The sequence below is a fragment of the Lygodium microphyllum genome, chromosome 9, assembly GCF_053477565.2.
Source record: "Lygodium microphyllum isolate KBCC chromosome 9, Lygodium_microphyllum_v1.1.10, whole genome shotgun sequence".
In the NCBI taxonomy this organism is placed as follows: domain Eukaryota; kingdom Viridiplantae; phylum Streptophyta; class Polypodiopsida; order Schizaeales; family Lygodiaceae; genus Lygodium; species Lygodium microphyllum.
In genome coordinates, this window is record NC_141143.1 from 155410262 (window position 1) to 155432465 (window position 22204).

Consider the following 22204-nt stretch of genomic DNA (forward strand, 5'->3'; position numbering starts at 1 on the left):
AGGCAAGGTGCCAAGCAGAAACAATGGGTGCAAGTTGCCTTTGAACTCAATGCCCTGTGACAAGTCCCCTCCTTCATGCGAAGGTCCATTAACTACTTCAGCCAATACATCTGTGATGTAGGACTCTATTGCGCATAAAGCTCCTAAATCTTCTCCCATAAATCCCATGCACCCTGATTCTAATCTTCAACAACATTATGATGGACCTCTTCTGAGAGTGACAAAATAATGGTAGACTTGCATAGCTCATCAATTTCCATCCAAATATCATCATCCATATCCTCAGGTTTAACACCCTTGAAATTCAAGGGTTTAATCTGCAACTTCTGCACTAAAACCTGCCATATCTGGAACTTCCAATACCCATAGTTGGTACCATCCAACTTGGTAATGTTAAAGAGAGTTGTGTCTTTCAGATGACTAGCCATACTGTCCCAAATCAAAGCAAAAAAGCAAAATTGCAGGTTGCTGTAATTAGCAGAAAATGCACTAAAACCACTGCTAAAACTGGCTGAAAGAGTGGATATCGCCAAGAGAACCACCTATCTACCAAATATGACCGAGATAACATCAAACAATAAGCATTGCCCTCATAGAAGTGCTCGAAATCTGCAGATTTCAGCTTGCTGGAATAAATGACAACAGTATGTAAAACTGTCCCAAAGTGAAGCAATCACTGATACATATGTTACTGCAATTATCAGATAGCAAGATACATCCAACAGTGAGTGTCAAGGGGCAAGAAGGTACCGAGAACTGTCAAACCAATAACTTGTCAGGTAAGAGACATCTCATAGGTCTAGATGTCATGCATGTAATGGGTCTTGGGTTAAGAGAAGAGACCAAGCACAAGCACAACTGATAGAGCAAGAAGCTCAATGCATAACCATCCAATATGCATACAAAACTGACAAACTTGTGACAGAGATAGGTGCTTTCCCCAATAGGCATATCAAATCAGCCCACTATAGACTAACTGCAGACATAAAGCTCTCAAGAGAGCAAATGCATGTAATTGTTCCACAAGCTCAAGCTCAAGTGTAAGTAAGACTATATGTATCTCCAAATATACCAAGAGGCTTCCACTAGAAGTAAAGTCAGATGCAAATAGAGCAAGCAACACTCAAATACATCGAGTACATAGTATCAAACATGCCAAATCCCAGTAGGTTACATCTGGAGAATAAATTCCAAGCTATCTCAGACCCGTAAAGCTTAAGCCTAAAGCATTCAAATAGCATGTAACTAACAACCAAATGTAATGCCCAAGAGGTCCAAAATGCTCAAATACATCTGAAGACGAAGCTCCAAGTGACTGTCAAGCATGGGCAAACCAAATGGCATCCATATTTGACCAGAGCATAAATGCAAAAAGCCCAAATGTCAAGCAGTGACAATAGGCATATACCGGTCCAAAGCATGCCAACTGAAGCAAAATGCCAATGAATGATGACCAAACCATAGCCTAATCCAAGCTCAAAAGCATTCTAGAACCAAAAAGAAGCATTTGAGAATCTCCAAATACATCGATACGATCATTCAAGTCTTCGGTAAAGCACCCTGGATCCAAGAACCAATGCATACACCAAGTAAATAAGCTTCAGCCCACTGTATTACAGCAACATATTTACTGTTAAATGAAGCTCAATCAGTGCCCAAATATGCTCAATCAGCCCAAAGCATAGACATAACATCCCATAACATCCGGGCATCACCGGGCATCAATAGGCATCAAACGGGTAGTGCTAAGAAGCATCAAACAGTAAATGTCAATAGCTGCTCTATTTTGACAGTCTTGGGACTATGTATACATCAATGACTGAAGGTGAAAGCACTCGAATCGATCTCACCAGGAGCCAAGAACTAATGCTGGGGAGTCCAACAATGATCAGGAAGGTTGCCAACAGTGCCGGGAAGTCAGGGAAGAAGCTGGAAATGCTTGGAACAGATCAGTCCAGCCCCCTAAAAATGCACCACATTTTTCACTGGCTATTCCGAGGGGGTTGGGGGTCTTCAGCAGTGCTCTGGAGCACTTGGCAATGTTGAGGGGGCTCCGGTGTAGCCCTAGAAGGTGCAACGGAAGGCTGGAAGTTGGGGGAAGAGGCAGGAGATCAAAACATACTTGCAAATGAAGGTGCCATGGCTGCCATTGAAGCTCGGGTTGAAGCTCTTCAAATCTGGGCTGAAGAGAATGCTGGGCAAGCTCAAATGCCTTTGCTTTGATACCAATTGAAAGGGAAGTGGAACCCATGAGGAAGAAGCTTGGTGGTGAGAGCTATGGCAGATGGAGAGCAAGAGCAAGAGAGAGAGAGTGAAACTCAAAGTGGGAACTCCAACAACCACAATGTGTGGCTGGGCCTTCCTTTATTCAAACTATCACTAAAAGAATAAAGAATAAGTGACTGTGATGGGCATTTGCCACCTGCAGTGTGTAGTTGCGGGTACTGTCAGTGTAGTAATACACGGGTGGCTAGGTGGAGGCACCTTTACCCCCAATAGTGCAAAGAGATTCTTTGATCCTTTTCCATCTCTTCAAGTCTAGCAACTCCCTCCTGTTGAGTTGCTGAAGCACATCCAGTGTGATAGCTCTCTCCTCGTTCAAGTCACTCACCATCAACATGTAGCTCTTTCGGTCGAACGACATGTACTTTGGTGAGATAAAATTTAGTGGATTCGGCCCAAAGCTACCACTTTCTTGTGGTGTTGTATCATTCTCTTCAACATAAGTATCATGTATCTCATCGTGCTCGCTCAATGTTTCCTCATTAGTATCATCATCAACAATCTCAGCATTGCTCTCTAGAATCGATTGCCATTGACTAAACAAGCACACATCACCAATCTATCATCACAATATCACAGTACATATATTAAGAGCATGAGTGGAAGAGAGAATGTGAAATGCACCTTGATGCGGAGGCCATCGTTGGAGAGACGCAGAGATTTCCACTTCTCGGGAAAATGTGTTGTTGTAGTATGGGTCTTGTATCTTAAAATGAGTCATTTCCTCAACACGCCTTGCCCACAGGGTATTTTTATTGGTTATATCGAGAGAAAAAAAGGCGCCCACAGTCCTCGGATGAATTTGCACATTTCGCAAACAAGGTTTATGTTTTTTTCTAGGTTTACTACTGACATTGGGTTTACTTTTGGTCAGGGTTAGAATCATGCGTTTTCAAAAGGGACGCCACCAACACCATTCAATGGCAATGTGGGCTCAGAAAATTTTAGATGCAACCTGCCAATGTGATAGGGTTTGATGGATTCCGTGCACTTACTTCATGTGGAATAATGGTCGTTCCACCAAGCCCGAGGTCACCGGCTAGTCGGGTTTACTAGCGTGGCTGGGTTTACTATCACCAAAATCACCGCGTAACTCCCGAAAAATCCGCTCTTCCCGACGTGTTGGGTTTACTTATGGGGTTGGGATTACGGTGCTTTATGGGTTTACTCCTTCGTGGATCGACGGCGTAGATCAAGGAGGGGTCTCGAGGTGGCTCGTGCACCGTTGATCCCATCTCTCGAGGGTCATAAAGACCCCGTGGGAGATAAGTCCTGAGGGTCGATGCTCTTCATCGGCAAGTTCCATTTGTGTTTCTATCCCTCCTAAACGTGCACTGAATGCAACTCTCTTTTGCAAGTACAGCTTTGTTGATTGTTGGAAAGATGGTATCTATCATACCTTGCTGATTTTCTTCCTTGTTTGGATTTCCTTTTGTGCCCATTGATCTCACTCCTTCCCAATTTCAATTCCCTTTTGCACTTTCTCTTGCACTTAAGCTGTTAGTTCCTTCACTTTATATGTAATCTTTTGTTGGTTGTGGCCACCTTTATCACTAGCTTTACTAAGCACGTAAGCACTTTGTTAAGTGAGTCTTTCAAAACTGAACTCTAGTTTTACTGAATGCAAAGCGTTGTTTTAAGCGAGTCTCCCAAAACTGAACTTTGTGCTTCCAAATTGTGAACTCAATGATGTAGATATTTCTCCCATGGGATTAGCTCTCCATTTGGCTTGGGTGGGATGTCAAAAAAAAGTCTTTGGGCTCATTCATTGTTAGGGCAAAAGCTTAGGGGTAAATTGCACCTTTAGGTGCTACCCTTGTATCCTAGGGGGAGGTGATGAGGAAGACTAAATGCTACTTAAACTTTTAGCATGAATAAAATTTTAGGGTAGGGAACTGTGAATGGGAAAAAAGGGATGGAGGGAGGGGTGCTAAAAATGCAAAATATGCTAGGAGTGATTGGTGAACCTATTCAGATACACAAGGAAAACACAACTATTTTCTATGAGAGAGAGAGAGAGAGAGAGAGAGAGAGAGAGAGAGAGAGAGAGAGAGAGAGAGAGAGAGAGAGAGAGAGAGAGAGAGAGAGAGAGAGAGAGAGAGAGAGAGAGAGAGAGAGAGAGAGAGAGAGAGAGAGAGAGAGAGAGAGGACAAATGATAACTACATAGAGAGAGGACAAATGATAACTACATGTTGATAGTAGCCAAGTGGTGGCATGTAGTTGTTTGGGAGTAGTTACTTTCTCTAGGTGTTATCATGATCAACTAGATGGTAGTATTTCTAGAACACTTTTTTCTTCCAAGATAAAAATGTTGGTTTTTAAAATGTTTTTTTTGACAAATGCAAGGAACTTTGACCAACTACAATCTCAAAATTAGCATATGCGGTGGGAACTTATGCTTGCTAGACATGCAATCTATATGTATGCATACAACTTAAGAAACTATTCTTATGGATAATAAAATTCAAAATGTAATTTTCTTCTTAAAACCATTGTGTCTCGTTGATGTTGATGTATTGTCTAACATACCTAATGGTTGTTGATCCATTCAACAATAGTGCTAAACTACAGATTGGCTTTCGAAACCATACATCACGTTGATGTCACTTGCATTGTCAAGTATTGCTTAATGCTCACTAATCTCATTTGTATCACCTAAATTCATTACGATTAAGACTTTCACACACACATGCACACGCATGTACGTGTGCACACACATATACATATATGTATGAAACTCAATGAGAGGAGATTTGTCTTTGTTTGTTACCTAAAGGGAAAAAATTGAATGAATTTGGCTATGGGAAGTGTGAATTATGTTGTCGTTTGAACCCCTTCCTCTCTAACCTGTGTTTAGGATTTGTGATAGGCTTGGATGATGATGGACATTACCACATCATCAACTCGTATTTGTTTTTACTTAGTCTCTATATTTTGTTGAGGCTCATGATGATGCATTCTTAAGTTAAGATATAAGTGCTCATTTTCCTTTCTTTTCTTAATCCTTGCCTTTTTAGTTAGTAGAAGCAGCAATTCATAAGGCATGACCTAATTATTTAAATGCGAGTGTACATGAGTTCATTGTAAATGCAAGTTAATTCACTCCAATGGTCTACATGATGCAATTGACCTATATGGAATATTTATGTATACTGGCAATCTATGATGCATTTGTGAAAGTTTGAACCTAATACTTGACTTAGTTACTGCCACAACCGACAACTAGTTTTCAAGTTATGCAAGTTACGCGATGCGAGGTATGACTTCTTCCTAATGATGTCCATGCTTAAATATTCGATTTCAATTACTAGACATGCTAGTGGTACCTGGTTTTGGAGTGTTGAGTTAGCATTCATGCTTGATAACCCGTTCATGTTGATGGTGGCATCTTTGCCCGATCCTTCTTCCGTAGCTGCAGCTTTTCCTGTTACTTGGGAGAGTTTATGATTTGGGGCCATTTTGGAGGTGGAATGCGTCCTTCACTCCTCTTGGAGGACTCTTTGGTGCCGAAGTTCCCTACGCCTTGTCTTGACTTCTGTGATCTCCTTGTCAACTAGAAGCAATCGATGGAGAGATCTCGAGAAGTGTCGATGGGGAGAGAGGGTGCTCAAGGCTTTGTCCAGGTAAGGAATTGTCCTTCGGCCTCTTCTGTCTCTCTCTCTCTTCCTCCCTTACTCTAGGTTCCCCCTTCCCTCTCCCTCTCCCTCTCCCTCTCCCTCTCCCTCTCCCTCTCCCTCTCCCCCTCTCTCTCTCTCTCTCTCTCTCTCTCTCTCTCTCTCTCTCTCTCTCTCTCTCTCTCTCTCTCTCTCTCTTAAGCTTAGCAATAGGGGGGTAAGGAAGAATGGCATGTTAGTGCTCAAGGAAGGGGGGGGATTTATATGGGTTCAGGTGGCCTATGCTTATCGCCATGCGGCCTCACCAAAAAAGGGGTAGTTGGGGGGGGTTTGGAGGTGGCACATGTGTGCCCCTTCCCCCCATTGGATTCATCGTCATCCACTTGCCCTCTCTCAATGTCAATGTCCACTACAACTATGCTGTCTTTTTCATCCTCTTCTCCTATCTCAACTACATGTTTAGCTCCCTCCCTTCCCTTCTTTACCTCTGTCGTCTCCTCCCTCACTCCTGTTGACTTGGAGTTCCACTCCCTCTCCCTCCGCCAACCGACGGCATTTACAAGGGGGGGCGATGTTAACAATTTTGTTTTAATATTAATTCTTTTAAGGGGGTCTTGCGACAAGACAAAACATTATAATATAACCAATACTGATAAAAGAAAGCATCTCATCAACACAAACATTAATGCAACTAGATAGATGGCATGATCTTAGTAGAAAATCATGTTGAACTAGGAAAGGAGAGGAATAGGAAAATGGCACCAGTAGATCATCCCTTTTTAGTGGTAGATCTTGAAGTAGATTTGTTACATAAAAGAACAATAGTAGAGAAGATTTATCTAGTGGGAGAAAAATAACCCATAGTAGTAGTAGATATCCTCAAATTTGCAAAGATCTTGGTTATGGTATCTCACCGATGATCAAATCTAATCTATTAGAGAAATAGATCAGAAGAGTCACATCATCTCCAAGTTAAATATTAGCACCCATAGGAAAACCAAGCACAAAAAAGTAGCATGTTATTGACTAGTAAATAATCATGTGCAAAATCAATGCGATAAAGGCACCTTGTTCTTTGGAGTAATGTTGTGTCAAAGGCCACCATTATTCTTGTCACAGTGACCATAATATCTAGTAGCAATAGTTGATGGCATAGTTTTGGATAGTAGATCTGACCATTATCAATTCATTGGAGATGAAGACCAATCATAAATTTGATAGAGGAAGCCTTGATGCATCTATTCCTTTAGCATCAATGGCAGTGAGCTTGAAGAGTTGGGCAGCGGTAGCTCAAGGATCCATACGTATCATTGCTCTAAGATACCATGTTGAAATGTTTGAAAGAGAATGAGAGGGAGACAAAGTAAAGTACAAATGAAATAGAATGAAGGTACAATGAAAATGACTTGTTTATTCATGAAGATGTGGTGCCATGAGAAGAAAAATGGGAATAAAATATATTATAGATATTATAACACAAAAGATCATGTCTGTAATGTTCCTTCTCTATGTGAATTAGTGCTTGGGAGGGGGGACTTTAAAGGGCTTAAAATACTTTGAATTTTTTTCAAAGAAAAAAGAAAGGAAAAAAACTGTCACCTACTATATGATGTCATCACCACCACCCTCCACCTCATGAATCAAGCACACCTCATGATCATCGCATTAGGATCACCACCTTGATGACATCAAAGCCACCGTGAATCACACAAATAAATGTAATCAAAACAACCCTGACAACATCATTGCTAATGGGAGGAAGAGTTTAGTGCAATGATAGCTTGATTAGTAGCCTTTACAAGGCTATGTAAGCCTTGGTTAAAGGCTAAATTTGTATATCTTCTCATTTATTTGCAATGCTGGAGAGAGAGAGAGAGGTGGAGAAGAAAAGGATATAAAGATAAAGATGGAAATAGAGAGGAGAATATTGTGGGAAGAAGGAGAGGGAAGCAAGAGAGGAGGACAAGAAGGTAAGAGAGAATAGAGAAGTAGAAGAGGAGAAGAAGATATGAGAAGGGAAAGAAGATAAAAATAAGAGGGAGAGAGAGTAAACAAGGTAGGGAAAGAGAAGAAGGGAGGAAGAGAAGAAGAATAGGAGGAAGAAGATAAGTGAAAAAGGAAGAAGAGGGAATAGAGAATAAGAAAAAGAGATAGTAAGAAGGAGAAGAGAGAGTGCAAGAGATAGAGATAGAGGAGAAGAGTAGAGCAAGAGAGAGAGAGGGTGGAAGATAGAAGCATATGAAAGAGGAAGTAGAAGTGGAGAGATACTTGGATGAAGAAATCAAGTTCAAGGATGGCTCTATGATGACATTTCAAGTCTGTTATGCCATCAAGGGAACTCCCATTAAATCCATACATTGCAAAGAATCCCTAATACTAGTTACAAGGGAGGAATCTTGGTGGATAGAATACCCTCATGGAATTCTATATATCTTCTGCTTCACAAATTCCCTTCTACTCTTGGTCATTACTTCTTTTGATCAAGTCATAAATGGATTTTGTTCTTTAAGATGAGGTATGAACCTTAGTTCTTTAGACCGCTAAATATGTGAATACGCTTACATAATAGTGATGAGGGAGGATCGATCATTGTTGATATAGGATGTTTTTTAGGTTTAGGAATATGAAGGAAAAAAGAGGTTACTTTTGTAGTTAGGTTTAACTTACTCAAGGCCCAAATTAATCTAAAAAAACCACTTGTAAGTACCCCAAATGCAAGAGGTCTCTCTGTAGGGAGGATGTTAGGCTTAGCATCAACAAGGGTGCCTAGGGCGCTTTGGCTGTAAATCCCTTGGGCCTGTAAACCTAACTCTATGAGCCCAAGGTGGACTTGTTAGAAGGCCTTGATGCTAGATAAGAATGAATTGGTGGATTGTGTGCCATGAGATTTGGACACAATGCTTGGATTAATGGATAGATTTCTAGGGTGGCATAGCATCTTGGAGCAAGTGCAGGATAAATATATTGTTTTGTAATTGGATTTTAAAGGATTGTTTGACATTGTCTTTGTGTCTATGATAAAAAATCACATGAAGGAACCAATGCGTAAATGGTTAATTAATGAACCTTCCTTTACATGTTAAACATAAATATATTAGAGAATTAAATAAAACACACCCTCAAGGAAAGTGTGAGGGCGAGATCCCTGATGGATCCATCCTATGGATGGGGATAGTCTTGGTAAGCTAAGACTTTTTCTTCAAGGACCTAAAATTAGAAAGTAGTTGAATGTTTGGCTGCCTTTTATGTCACCTTAGATCCTAATCAATGCCATTTTAGGGAGATCCGAGTCAAGACTATATCCTATGGGTAGAGGGATTGGTGTGTATCACTCCCCCTTATTTCTCATTGCACCATTGATTTGCTTCAGTCTTAGTTGACTTGTGAATGTAGAGGCTCAATAATCAATGCTACTTAAAGTTGATTGTTGAATTTAACATCGAATTAGAAACCAAGATTAAGATCGATTCTTATGGGTTATGATCGGAACCTTCCATTACGGAGTGGACTCAAGAGAGCCTATGTAGCAAACCCTATGTTATTCTAAGGAGTATTGGGTAGTGTTGCTTAGGAAAAGTCTCTCGAGATGGACCATTAAATTGTGTTGCTAAGGAATTCTTAGTTGAGATCGTTATACATGGTATTAAACAAAAATGAATAAGTTATCAATAAGCTATGCATGTGTTGCCTTAATATTTTGACTTTTAAATTCAAGAGCAAAAAAGCTAAAGCTATCCTAAAAGCAATAGCCTCAATGATGTGGTCTAAACCTACTTAAAGGACAATGTGTCTTTATGGGAGTATAAGAGGAAAGTTAAGATACTATCGAATTCCCATCAACACTCTATAGTGTCAAAGCGTTCAGAAGGTAAGCTCTTCATGAGAAGATCTACAGGGTTATCATTTGTATAGATCTTGACAAGCTCAATGGTCTTGTCCTCAAGAACCTCTCTAATGAAGTGATAATTTACCTCATTGTGCTTTGTCTTTGCATGAAAGACATGGTTTGGTGCCATTTAGCTTCAAGTATCTCATGATCCTCTTTACTTACTTCCAATACTATTTCCAAGGTCTACCACATACTTAGTAACTACTCCCACTACATAGGCAATGTTTGGGATATGTAGCAACCATGGTATATATAAAATTGTCAACTATGGATACATAAGGAATCTTGGCCATTTTTTCCGTCTACTCATTTGACTTGGGGCTATTGTCTTGGCTAAGTTTCAACTATGGAGGCAATGGGACATTGATAGCCTTCTCTTCATATTGGAATGCTCTAATATCTTTCCAGTGTATCCCTTTTGAGATAAATAGAGTATCTTTTTGTCTCAATCTTGCATAATGCACATACCAAGAATGTGACAAGTCATGGTTAAAGGTCTCATGCAACCTTTTCTTTAAAGCATCCACGTTTGTAGCTAACTTTCCAACAATTAGCATGCCATCCACATAAAGAATCAAGATTATAAGGCTACCTTCCCTAGCCTATGTATAGGCAATAATTGATCTCATTGCTAGTATACCCCTTGTGATAGGATAAAGGCCTTAAAATTGTGATATCATTCCTTGGGAGCTTGTTTCAAACGATAAAAGCTCTATGCAGCAACTTACATACCAATTTCTCCTTGCCCTCCACAACAAACCCCTCGAGTTGCTGCATGTAAATATCCTCATGCAAATTCCCATGCAAGAAAGTGTTATTTACATCCATCTAAACCAATTCCATATCCTCTCTAGCAAACAAAGAAAGAACCATACAAAGAGTGGTCATCTTGATGTGACTGGTGATAATATCTCATCAAAGTCAATTCCCTTCTCCTACTTGAATCCTTTGGCCACCAATCTCACCTTATGCTTAGTCAATGCATTAGATGGAGACATCTTTAAGTTGTAGACCCACTTGCATGGTGATGCATGCTTACCCTTATGCAAATAAACTAACTCCCAAAGTAGCATTCTTTGCCAAAGAATCCATCTCTAATTGCATAGCTATCACATATGTCTATCATCCCTAGTCATAACAACTGCATAACAAGAAGGCTCACCACAATCTATGACCATGACATAGTCTACAAATGAAATATATCTATATGGCAGTCTAGAAATTCTCATATACCTATGTAAAACTAGCTCAACTAGAGCCTTGGGCTATCCCATCTATCTACCCTGTAAAACATGAGATTCTCCACCATCTTGTGGCATTCCCATCTCAACATTATTGGATGTCCAAACCCTACATCATGTGGAACAAGTTGTACAATTTGCTCATGTATTGGCTAACCATCCTCCTAAAATACCACTCTACAGATATCACAACCATTTTGATAGGATATTTGTGTATCTTATTCTCATTAAAGATGGTATCATGGCTGTATACACCTCATATTAGACTATCCATCATCTTATGGCATTTCCATTTCAACATTACTTGGTGTCCAAGCCCTACATTATGCAAAACAAATCGTATAATCTACTCATGTGTTGGATACCCATTCTCCTAAAATACCACTCTATAGATCACAATCATTTTGATAGGATATTTCTGCATCTTATCCTCATTAAAGATGACACCATGGCTATGTACACTTGCTTTGATTCAGGATCCCATAAGTGATAGCCCATTTACCTAACTCTACATAGCCAAGAAAAACACATTTCTTAGACTTAGGATCAAGCTTGCTTCACTCATCCCTATGTATATGCATGAATGTCTCATAGTCAAAAACACGTAAGTGATCATAACTAGGTCTCTTTACATACCATAACTCCTCTAGTAGCTTGCCATCCAATGGATTGCTATAAGAGGCGGCCTACTTGATCAAATGCAATGTTGTCTTTATAGCTTTAGCACAAAATCCATTATAGTGAGACTAGCATTACAAATCATACTATGGACCCTTTCTTGAATGGTCATGTTCATCTTCTTAGTCATACCATTTAAGTAGGATTCTCATGAGTTATCAAATCTCTCTTGATACCATGGCGTGCAGAAAAGCTTGTAAAGTCATGCACGGTAAACTCTCCACCATTATTAGTCCTCAAACACTTAAGCATCTTGCTTGACAAATTATTTGAAAATGCTAAGAACTTTTGAAATGCATTCAATACATCACTTGTCTTGTGGAGTGATAAGCCAAAATCTTCCTTGTGGCATCATATGTAAAGATGGCAAAGTATAAAGCTTTGCCCAATGAAACTATGGGCGTTGGCCCACACAACCAATAACCATGAGAAGTTGCACCTTCTTTTTCATACAAGTCACCAAGCTTTTTCCTTACATGATATGTACATGATGTGTCTTTCATATTGAAATACACGGACTTTGAGAGTGTCAACTCAATGGTAGAGCATGCCAGCTCATCCACTTCTTCCCATACATTTGCATTCATATCTTCAAGCTTAATCCCATTGCATTTGATCGACTTTACCTGCTTCTTTTAGCCCAATAACACAATATATTTATTCTTTTCAAATATAAAAATATTGTGCCATCAAGCTTTTCAATATTGAACAAACAATTCTCTAAACTTGATGAAGAAGCCACAATGACAAAAGTATGTCTACACACGAAAAACAAGAAGTATCCAGACCAATGGACTACAAAGAGAGTATCCACCAAAGCCAAGTAACAACTATTCAAATATCATAGTATAAAACTAATGCAAAGTGGTAATTTATCAGTCCCAAAGACATATGAATTTTCAATAAGCTTTCCTAAGTATTCTTGCTATCTTTTGATCATAAAACAAGCACTTGAGACTAAATACATGCACATTAACTTCACAAATTGATTTCAGCCCATATAATCTCTACAAAATAAGCATAAACTAGCATGACAAATTCTTCAAGTTAACACATACAAGGAAATCTATGTGCAATCCCAAGCCACAAGTAGTCCATGACTTTGAGTGCTAGCTATTATCCAAAGCAAAATTGTTTTGTTCTATGTAAAGTAGAGAACTAAAAACTACGTAGAATCAACTCTATGATTACTCAAATTTGTATTTCTTGTTGTTGAACTATAAAACATCTCAATCCAAATATTATATGCAAAACTTATGGCCAAAATATGAAACTGTTGTCAAGGTATCATAGTTTTCCATGACTTTTATAGCATGCTCTCTATCCACTTAAAGTGGATAGAGTGGCTCCAAATGGGATTCTTGAGAGGTATTTTTACTTTTTCCTTTGTTTTACATACATTTGAGAGGGAAAAAATGGAAAAAAATGTTGATCTCTCTTCTCTTCAATTCTTCAATTTTGTTCAATCTCTTTGAGCATCCAAAACATCTTTCCAAGCATCTAAAGCCAAGCTGTTTTGTGTTATTTCCAGCCACGCATGGTTGCCCAAATCAATGTTAAAATGGGCTATTGCAATGCAATGCCTCAAGCATCTGCTTAACTCAGATGTAGATCCTTGCTATGAGAATAATACCTTTATCAATGTGTAGATAGCAAGCATCAATGTCAAAGAAGAAGCTTAAATCCTCAACCTTCATGACAAAATTTCACTCCTTGTGCTCCTCGGTCCAAGAATAAGCTTCCACAAATACCAAGATATTGCTCTGATGCTAGAGAGGGAAACAATGGTCAAATGTGAGGTAGAAGCTATGGAGTGCAAGAGGGTTGAGAGAGAGAAGAACACAAGAGGGTTATGTGCATACAAAATGAATGGCACCATTTTTCTTTGTTATCCTCACTTATACATGATTGTATAGTATGTACATATAGAAGGGGTGTCCTCTTGGCTATTGGCAATTGACATTTACTCCAATAGGAGCATAATTCATTGAGAGTTGTAGCAATAGCTAGTCTTCATAAGGAATATAAAGGATATAGTTCAAGTCAAAATGGGGACTTGGAGAACCTCTCCATCTAGCTCGATGTAATTTCTAGCATATTGTGTGGAGATACTAATTATCTTGGTGCCTAGAGACCTCTCACCGTGTAGATTCCATGCCTTGAGGATGAATAAGATTAGACACATATACTCGTTACTCTTGAATTGTCATTCATGAAGGAATTGAAATATCATGAAGCATACGAATGCTTGAGCCACAAGGGAGCATGAGACCCTTGTTCAAACAATCAATCCTCAATTAGATCGTGCCTCAATATCTCTCTTCATGATGGCCCTTGACTATGTCCCAAGAAATCATGCCAAGGGCTATCCTATCTCTATGAACAAGCTTGAGCTATGCATAATATTGAGCCAATGGTAGCCATGTTTCCATGATAAAACTAAGACTAACGTCACCTTCTTTGATGACTTGCTTAACGGTCCCAATTGGCAATGTACAAACCTCCATCAAGTCTTGTTTGATTACTATAATGGCCTCTTTGTCTCCCCAATGCAAGAGTAATGTATAGACATCAAGGAGGAAAGCAAACTAGAGGAGAAAGAGCTTACAAATAATGAAAATGAACCAATGGGGTAAATGATAGAGCAAATATCCATGGATCCAAAGCTCTCTCATACAGATGGTTTGCTCATAAATGTGGGTGTAGTTAAAATCAAATCGGAGTTGTAATGGTTAAGGCACTTTAAAGTACTCGATTATGAAAGTGAATAGGATATCAACCTACTAATTTGATTCCCACCTCCAAAGTACTAATGGCAGATAGCAAAGGTCGTGTATCCTTCAATGCTTCACCCACGGACAATATTGACTCAAATATAGATGTAAATGAGAACTCCAACCCTAAAATCCCACCACTCATAGAGTCCCATTAGGACAAAACTGTCAATCCATCTCAGGTGCATACATCTCAAAAATATGACATAGGATAAGGATTCAGAAGCCAAGATTCAAAAGAAACCATAAGATCTCCGCAAACACTTTTCAAAGGATAAAAAAGGAGATCAAGTCATTGTCTTGCTTGGTTCCAAGAGAGAAGTATAGTCCAAAAAACCTACCACAAGTGGCCAGCAAAGGTGAAGGAGGTAAACCTTGCTAAACTAGGGGACCCTATAAACCAATCCACATCACCAAGAATCTTAACGTAGAAGACAAGAAACACGTTATTGATCTACTAAAGGATTATTGTGATGTGTTCACTCAGAACTATTTGGCAAACCTCAAGGACATACCGTCCCAAGTTCTAGCACATACAATCCGACTAAAACCTAATGCCAATCCTATAAGACAAAGACCCTACCCCATGAATCCTTGCTATATGCACCGCATTTGAGAATACCTAAAATTTTTTAAAAATCATGATTCATTTACGAAATTGACCAATGATAAGACTCGACCATGCAGTAACTATAAAAAGCTCAATGCAACAAAGAAACGAAACCACTCTTCACTATTATACATTGTTCACATGATTGGACAAGTGATAAGCAAGGAAGTTTATAGATTCTTGGATGGGTTTTCTGGCTTTAACCAAGTACAAGTCAATCTAGATGATTGGTCATTTAAGACTAGCTTTACGATTAAATGTGGAGTATTTGCCTACATTTTCATGCCATTTGGCTTGACAAATACACCAACCACTTTTCAATATCTCATGTGCACCATTTTTAAGGATATGTTGAGATAATAGCTTGAGGTGTTTGTTGAGGATATTTGTGTCCACTCTAGTAGGAATGAGCACCTTGAGAAACTTCAATTGATCTTTGAAAGATGTCAATAGTACCAATCATTCTTAAATCCCTTGAAATACCAATTCTAGGTTAAGCAAAGCATCATTTTGGACCATGTAGTATCTAAGACTAGAATTGCAATAGACACTGCAAAGGTAAGGGTGATAAAGGATCTCTCAACACCCAACAATGACAAGGATATTCAATGTTTTCTAGGACATACAAGATATTATTGACACTGTATGCTAAACTATGCTTCAATAGCACAACCACTTTATAAGTTTTTGATTATCTAAGAATGGGTTTATGAATGTCAAAATTCATATGAAGCATTGAAGAAGGATCTAATGACCACACCAATTTTACAAGCCCTAAATTGGAAAATGGAATTGAGTTGTGCAATGCCAACCTCATGAAAATAATATGGACTTCTTTATAAGTTTTGCTAGTAAACAACTCATTGAGGGTGAAAATGAACTATTTGACAATAAAAAGGGAAGGGTTAGCAATGGTATATAATGTCAAGAAGCTTCAACATTACTTGTTGGCTACTCCATTCACATTCTTTGTAGACCATCAAGCACTTCTATATTTGGTGAACAACCATGTGCTACAAGCCACATTGCTTGATGGATGCTAGTTTTGTTGGAATTTAACTTTTTATGGTTGTGGGAAAAGGAAAGGAAATTTTATTGCTGATCACATAGCTCACATCACCAATGGCAAGTAGGTATTTATGTATAGAGAGTTACATTTGGAATCCCAAACCTCAAACCTTCCAATGTGTAGACATAATTGTAAATATTTGATCCTTAATATACTTTCATTTCTCAAACTTGGTATTAGATTATATTATGACAAAGTCCATTTGATATCTACCAATCTAATCTTAAAGAATGGCAACTAGTTGAGTCTATTGTTGATATTATTGATGTTATAAATGGTTTTACTGGATAAAAAATGTACAAAGATAGGAAAAAACAAAGCTTGCAAAGAATGGGGTATTCTTTTATGACCATTCTTATGTTGTCCCAACACAACATTTCCAATGGGGAGCAATATCTTCGTTTGCTTCATTTTTCAAGCTTTGAATGGCCTTTACCAAGCCACTAGTGAAAATTACATATGTAAAATGTTTTCTGAGATATAAAGGGAACTGGAACCCAATATCTCAAGTAGGCTAGACAATATACCTTTTCTTATACCTATTAATGCATTTGGTGGCTTCTTTTCCAATGCTTAGATAAGAAGATTAAAGGCTATGCTCTCAATAAAAAGACTAATATATGGTCATAACTTGCAATTTGTTGATGAATGATGGGATATGTGAATAGAAGGCAAGATAGCTTGTAAGGATAGATTATGATTGTGTTTCTAGTACATTGATGATGGCTACTCAAAATTTCATACTTACTTTTACTATGATGGGGGATAGCATTACGTTGGTGGTAATCTAATTGCTTTAGATCAAGACCTTAATGATTTTAATCAAGATCCTATATTGAATTTTCTACATCACATATTGCAAACTTAAGTGTATATTTGATTCCATTTCTTGAATGATAAACATTTGTGTTGAAATGTTTTCATATATAATTAAGGAGAGAATAATATATGGTGCAAGCATATTTTAATAGGAATGTAAGAATTGATATAGAAGCAAAACTCTCTTTGTTTTCATCATGATTATATACAAGAGTATTTACAAGGCAATATAGAAAAGCTATTTCTTATTGTGGGGACTTTTCTTAGGAGAGACATTCTTTCCAGGGGTCCTTTGGCCTTTCTTTGGCCATTTAGTTGCCTTAGATTATGAGGGTATGTATTCACTTGCTATACTTGTTAACACCTTTCCTTCATTGTCCACTTCTACATTCTCCATGTCCCCCTTGCCTTCTTCATATTGTTGGTGATTTTATACTTCAAAAGCTTTTCTCTTACCATAGCAAATATGCTCAATATTGTAACAATCCCTAGAAAATTGTATACATTGGAATAAAAAGAGTACTACTCATTCATTATTTTTCAATGGACTATCTTTTGAGTAAAACTCTCTCTTAAAGTTAATTGTTTTTATGTTACCTTTATAAGTTTGTAAGTTACCTAAGATCAAACTTATGCTTCCTCGCACTTGCTTTTGTTCTTGTAGATTGATGATAATGATAAAACTTTGCAATTATAAAATTTTACAAATGTCTTAGGAAACCTGAAATCAAGAAGAGACATAACCTCTAAAGCCTACAAAATTACTAATCTCAATCTAGGAAGAAGCACAGAATACACCAAAATAGTAGTCATATGACACCTAAGGGAGATGATTCTGCATTCCATAAGACATAGGGTTTTTAAAAAGGAAATGTTTATGATCAAGAATTAAGACCATCTAGGACCTTGCAACACTACTCAGCACTAGGAAAGTGAGGCAAAACTTTGATTTTTGACAACAATTTATCAATTGGAAAAGTTTGAGAATGGAAACTTAGCAATATACATTTCTCTGAGTGATAGCAAAGATATTGGAGAAGATTTGAATCTTGGTTAGTAGCACTCAAAGATTTTGTGCATGAATTGTCCTAGAACCAAAGATTGGAACTATCCTTGTTAAATTAGTACTTGGAAGAGAATATGCTAAGGCCTGAAAATGATATTTGAAGTGATATTTTACAAAAGGAAATAAGTTTCAAAAATCCATTTGTACTTCTCAAAGTGATAAAGTTTAAAAAAACTAATACGGATTTTCGAGTACCTATTATGTGATAAGGCACTTACTTTATTGGATGAGACATATGCTAATTATGTGCACTAACGTTGTGGGTGTTTATTGCAATGCACAACCTCAAAGAATGTTATTTTCAAAGTGTAAGAAGCCCTTTTTTTGGCAATGATTAGCTTTTGTTATGAAAAAGGACACAAGTGCTGAGGACAATAGCCAATGTACCCTTTTTAGGGTTTCTTTTTTAAATCTCTATTTTTTCTTTTAAAGTCATTTCTTCTAACCATCAACACTATATTGGTGTAACCTCGAGAATTCAATCTTTATCAGTATTTTTTTCAATAATGAGGCCTTCAAATGCAAGTAACAAATCCTTTGAAACTCTTCTTAAACTACCATTTTTCTCCTTAATCTAGCTTGTAAAATTAATTATAAAGAAAATCTTGTGTAAAAAACAGGACAAAAGATTGCTTAACTTATTCTTCCAAATCATGACACATAAGTTGTTTTGTGAATATTGTCTAAATCTTTTATTGTAAAAATAATTTGTTGTGTTTTTAAGAAACGTGAAATATGATGGTCTATTTCCTAGTTACCTCTTTAACAAGACAAAACATGTGTTGCTCAATGATATTTAACATATTTGTAATCTTAGGAAAAAATAATACTTGGCTATCCTTGCAAGCTGGGCCAACATGACAAGGACTTCATAAGTTATTAACCATGCTCACTAGTAGTTCTTGATGTTGAGGGGGAAAATTTTCAAGGTAGCTTCATAGCTTCAATTCATGTGTTGAATCTGGACTATGAAAAGAAGGGGTTTTCCATAGAAAAGTTCTCATATGTCCAAAACATAAAATAATTAGCATTGAACACATGGGATATGGAGATATAAACTAAAGCCTCCTTCATAAGAGAAGCCAAAGAACTCAATAAACTTTTATGATGAGAGCCTTATTAAGGGAGATGAAAATCCTAAGGTATATAGGATATTTTTAAGATTTTTGTTAGAAACATACTAATGCTTTATTAGGCTAAATAAATAAATTGATTTTGGTTACTATGTAGATGAAAATTGAAAACCCTAATAATTTTCTTGGAAGAGCCAAGGGCTCTAGGTCACTAAAGATTGAAAAAAGTCAAGGCCTTGGCCATTATATTGGAAGTTTAAATAATTAAACTATTGTAATTTAAATAAAATGTCAAGCTATCTAGCTTTATCAAATAATGTCCTTAAAAGCTATTTTCAAAGTGATTAGATCTCAAACTTTCATTAGACGAGTCAAAAAGGGAATTTTGGTGGAAAAGTAAGAAGCCATAAGACTTTTTTGGGCTACATTTCAAGTTATAGTGGATCTAGAGCATGATATTTTGGAGTTCTAGACTCTAGTCAGTCTCCTATGTGAGCAATGCAAAAGATTTGAAGCTCCTCCAAGGCTATAGAAAACAAAAGTTCTTAAAGTGTCGAAATCATATTGAGTGGGATGAAACCAAAGACTCCTCTACAATAGAATTTGATTGAGAGACATCAAAGAGTTAGTGGTTCCTTGAAACCCATCTTTTGCCTTCTCTTTGTGTAATTTATAACCATTCTGACAATCTCTGCTTTGCATAAGAGTTCAGATTGTGGATCTAGAGCATGATATTTTGGAGTTCTAGAATCCAGCTACTCTCCTACGTGAGAGATGCAAAAGATTTTAAGCTCTTCCAAGGCTATAGGAAACAAAAGTTCTTAAAATGTAGAGACCTCATTGAGTTGGATGAAACCAAAGACTCCTTTACAATAGGATCTGACAAAGAGACATCAAAGAGTCAGTGGTTCCTTGAAACCCATCTTTTGTCTTCTCTTTGTGTAGTTTGTATCCATTTTGACTTTTTTTGGTAAGCATTCGTATAGTTTTTGCCAAACATAGTATATTACATGAAGTGGTTGTATCTCTAAGCTTAAGTTGGTGTCAAATTTGTTTATAGAACCATTGAAAAACCTCAAATAAGCTATTTTCTTTTACTCTTCCACTTCCATATATTGTGTGCTTGAAGTATTTTGTTCTTGCTTGATAATGTGACCTTTACATGTCTTAATTGACTACATAGATACACTTTCATATTTCTTGATGAAATATGGGGCATAGTTGTATAAAGTGTGCTACATAGTTAACCAACAAAGAAAGTTATTGAAAAACGTATTCCAGTTAGATACTAAAGATACATAAGAATGTAAGGTTCTTACCATATAGTGAGTAAAGTATTGATTACCTTATGCTTTTGTCATTGTCTTTTTGAAAAGGCTTAATTGATATTTGAAGTCTTTGAGATCACCATCTTTTGTTCAATTTTTTTTTAAATCTCTAGTATTTTATAAACTTTTACTTTTCTATTCTGAGCATCTCCATTATCAACATGATCTTTAACTACATTATGCAAGAATTTCCATTGATTGCATTTTATGGTTAAGCCACCTTGTCTAGAGTTTATCTTACCAAGTTTTCAATGAAAGCTCAAGAACCTTCTAGACTTTACCCCACCAATAGATGGGTTTTTAGGGACATAATTTCCATCCTTGGACTTCTGAGGATCCGGTTCAATGATAACGTTACCTCCTCACAAACCAATTGATGATAAAACTTGTTCAATTTTGGTTATAGCATCTTTTCTAGCTAACAAGTGCTTGAGTGTCTAAGCAAACCCTATATAAAGATGAACAAGCTTTTAATTATTTTGCAAAGTGCATGAAGTGTAAAAATGTGAGCATTGGCCAAAGGAAGGAGCTTTGTTCCAATTGCTTGGGCTCAACTCTATAGCTAGAGACATGTAGTAAAGGTAGATATATCTAGAGTTGGATCCCTTTGACACATTATGCATGCATTTGAGTGTCTTCAAATCCCTAGCTATGTACCACTCCACCTTATAATTCCCAAAAACCCTTGAAAAATAGCTCTTCTCTTGCTTGCCAGCTCTTAATTACATTGTGTATTGTAGTTTGATGAAAAACCCAATACAGTATATCAAAATCCTATGTATCTGCTTCAAAAGCTCCTAACCACTAGATATTGTGTTCAAATTAAATACTAAATGATATTGAATCACTGCATGGATTTGATGAAAGTGGCCCATTGATCAAGATAATAGAGACCCTTTCTAGTTTTGTACACTTTAAATTTTCACTTTCATCAGGCTTAATCACAATCCTAGCTACTCCTTATGCCTTTTCTAGAGATAAATACTAAGATTTAATAATCAAATGTTGTAAGGTAGGCAAGTCAAGGAAAACATTATTAAATTCATTGAGAAAAACCTCTTTTTTCTTACCCTTGAAGCTAGCTTGATATGGAAAGGCCCACTTAAAACTTGCATCACTTTACCGTTAACTCTTTGATAGCCTTTCATCCAACCACAAATTGAGATTTCTCTTCCCTTAAAAATGAGTACATGTTTCATGGACTCTGAAATAGTGTTGAGTTGTGTTCTTTTCCTGATTGGTTCATACTCACTCTCTAGCTAGAATAAGGAAGAAATTGGCAAGGAGGATGAGAAAGAAAGAAGACGATGAGAATGGAGGGAGGTAATCAAAAGTCGAAAGGAGTATTTACTTTCACTTTTAAAAAGAGAAGATAGAATCTTTATTGAGCAATCATTGTCACCTTTACGGATGCCTATATTTTTAGTTTGATGTAAGCCAAGAGAATGTTATGATAATGACTTTTGATACGTTTCTTTATCAACAAGTAAACTTTTTGAAAAACCACAAAATGAGAGAATCAAAAATATCTTATTCACTCTAAATCATGAAGCAACAAAACATAATTGGCATCCATAAGTGAGTGTTAAGCCCATTGGACTTTCATATAAAAACTTTTCCTTCTTTATCTTGGACTCAATTATCCCAAACAAAAGGGGAGCTAAGGGACATCATTGCTTGAAAAATTAAGATAAGGAAAAAGACTTTGAAGTGACGTCATTCATCGATGTAATATTTAGATCTAATATATCCATTCAAA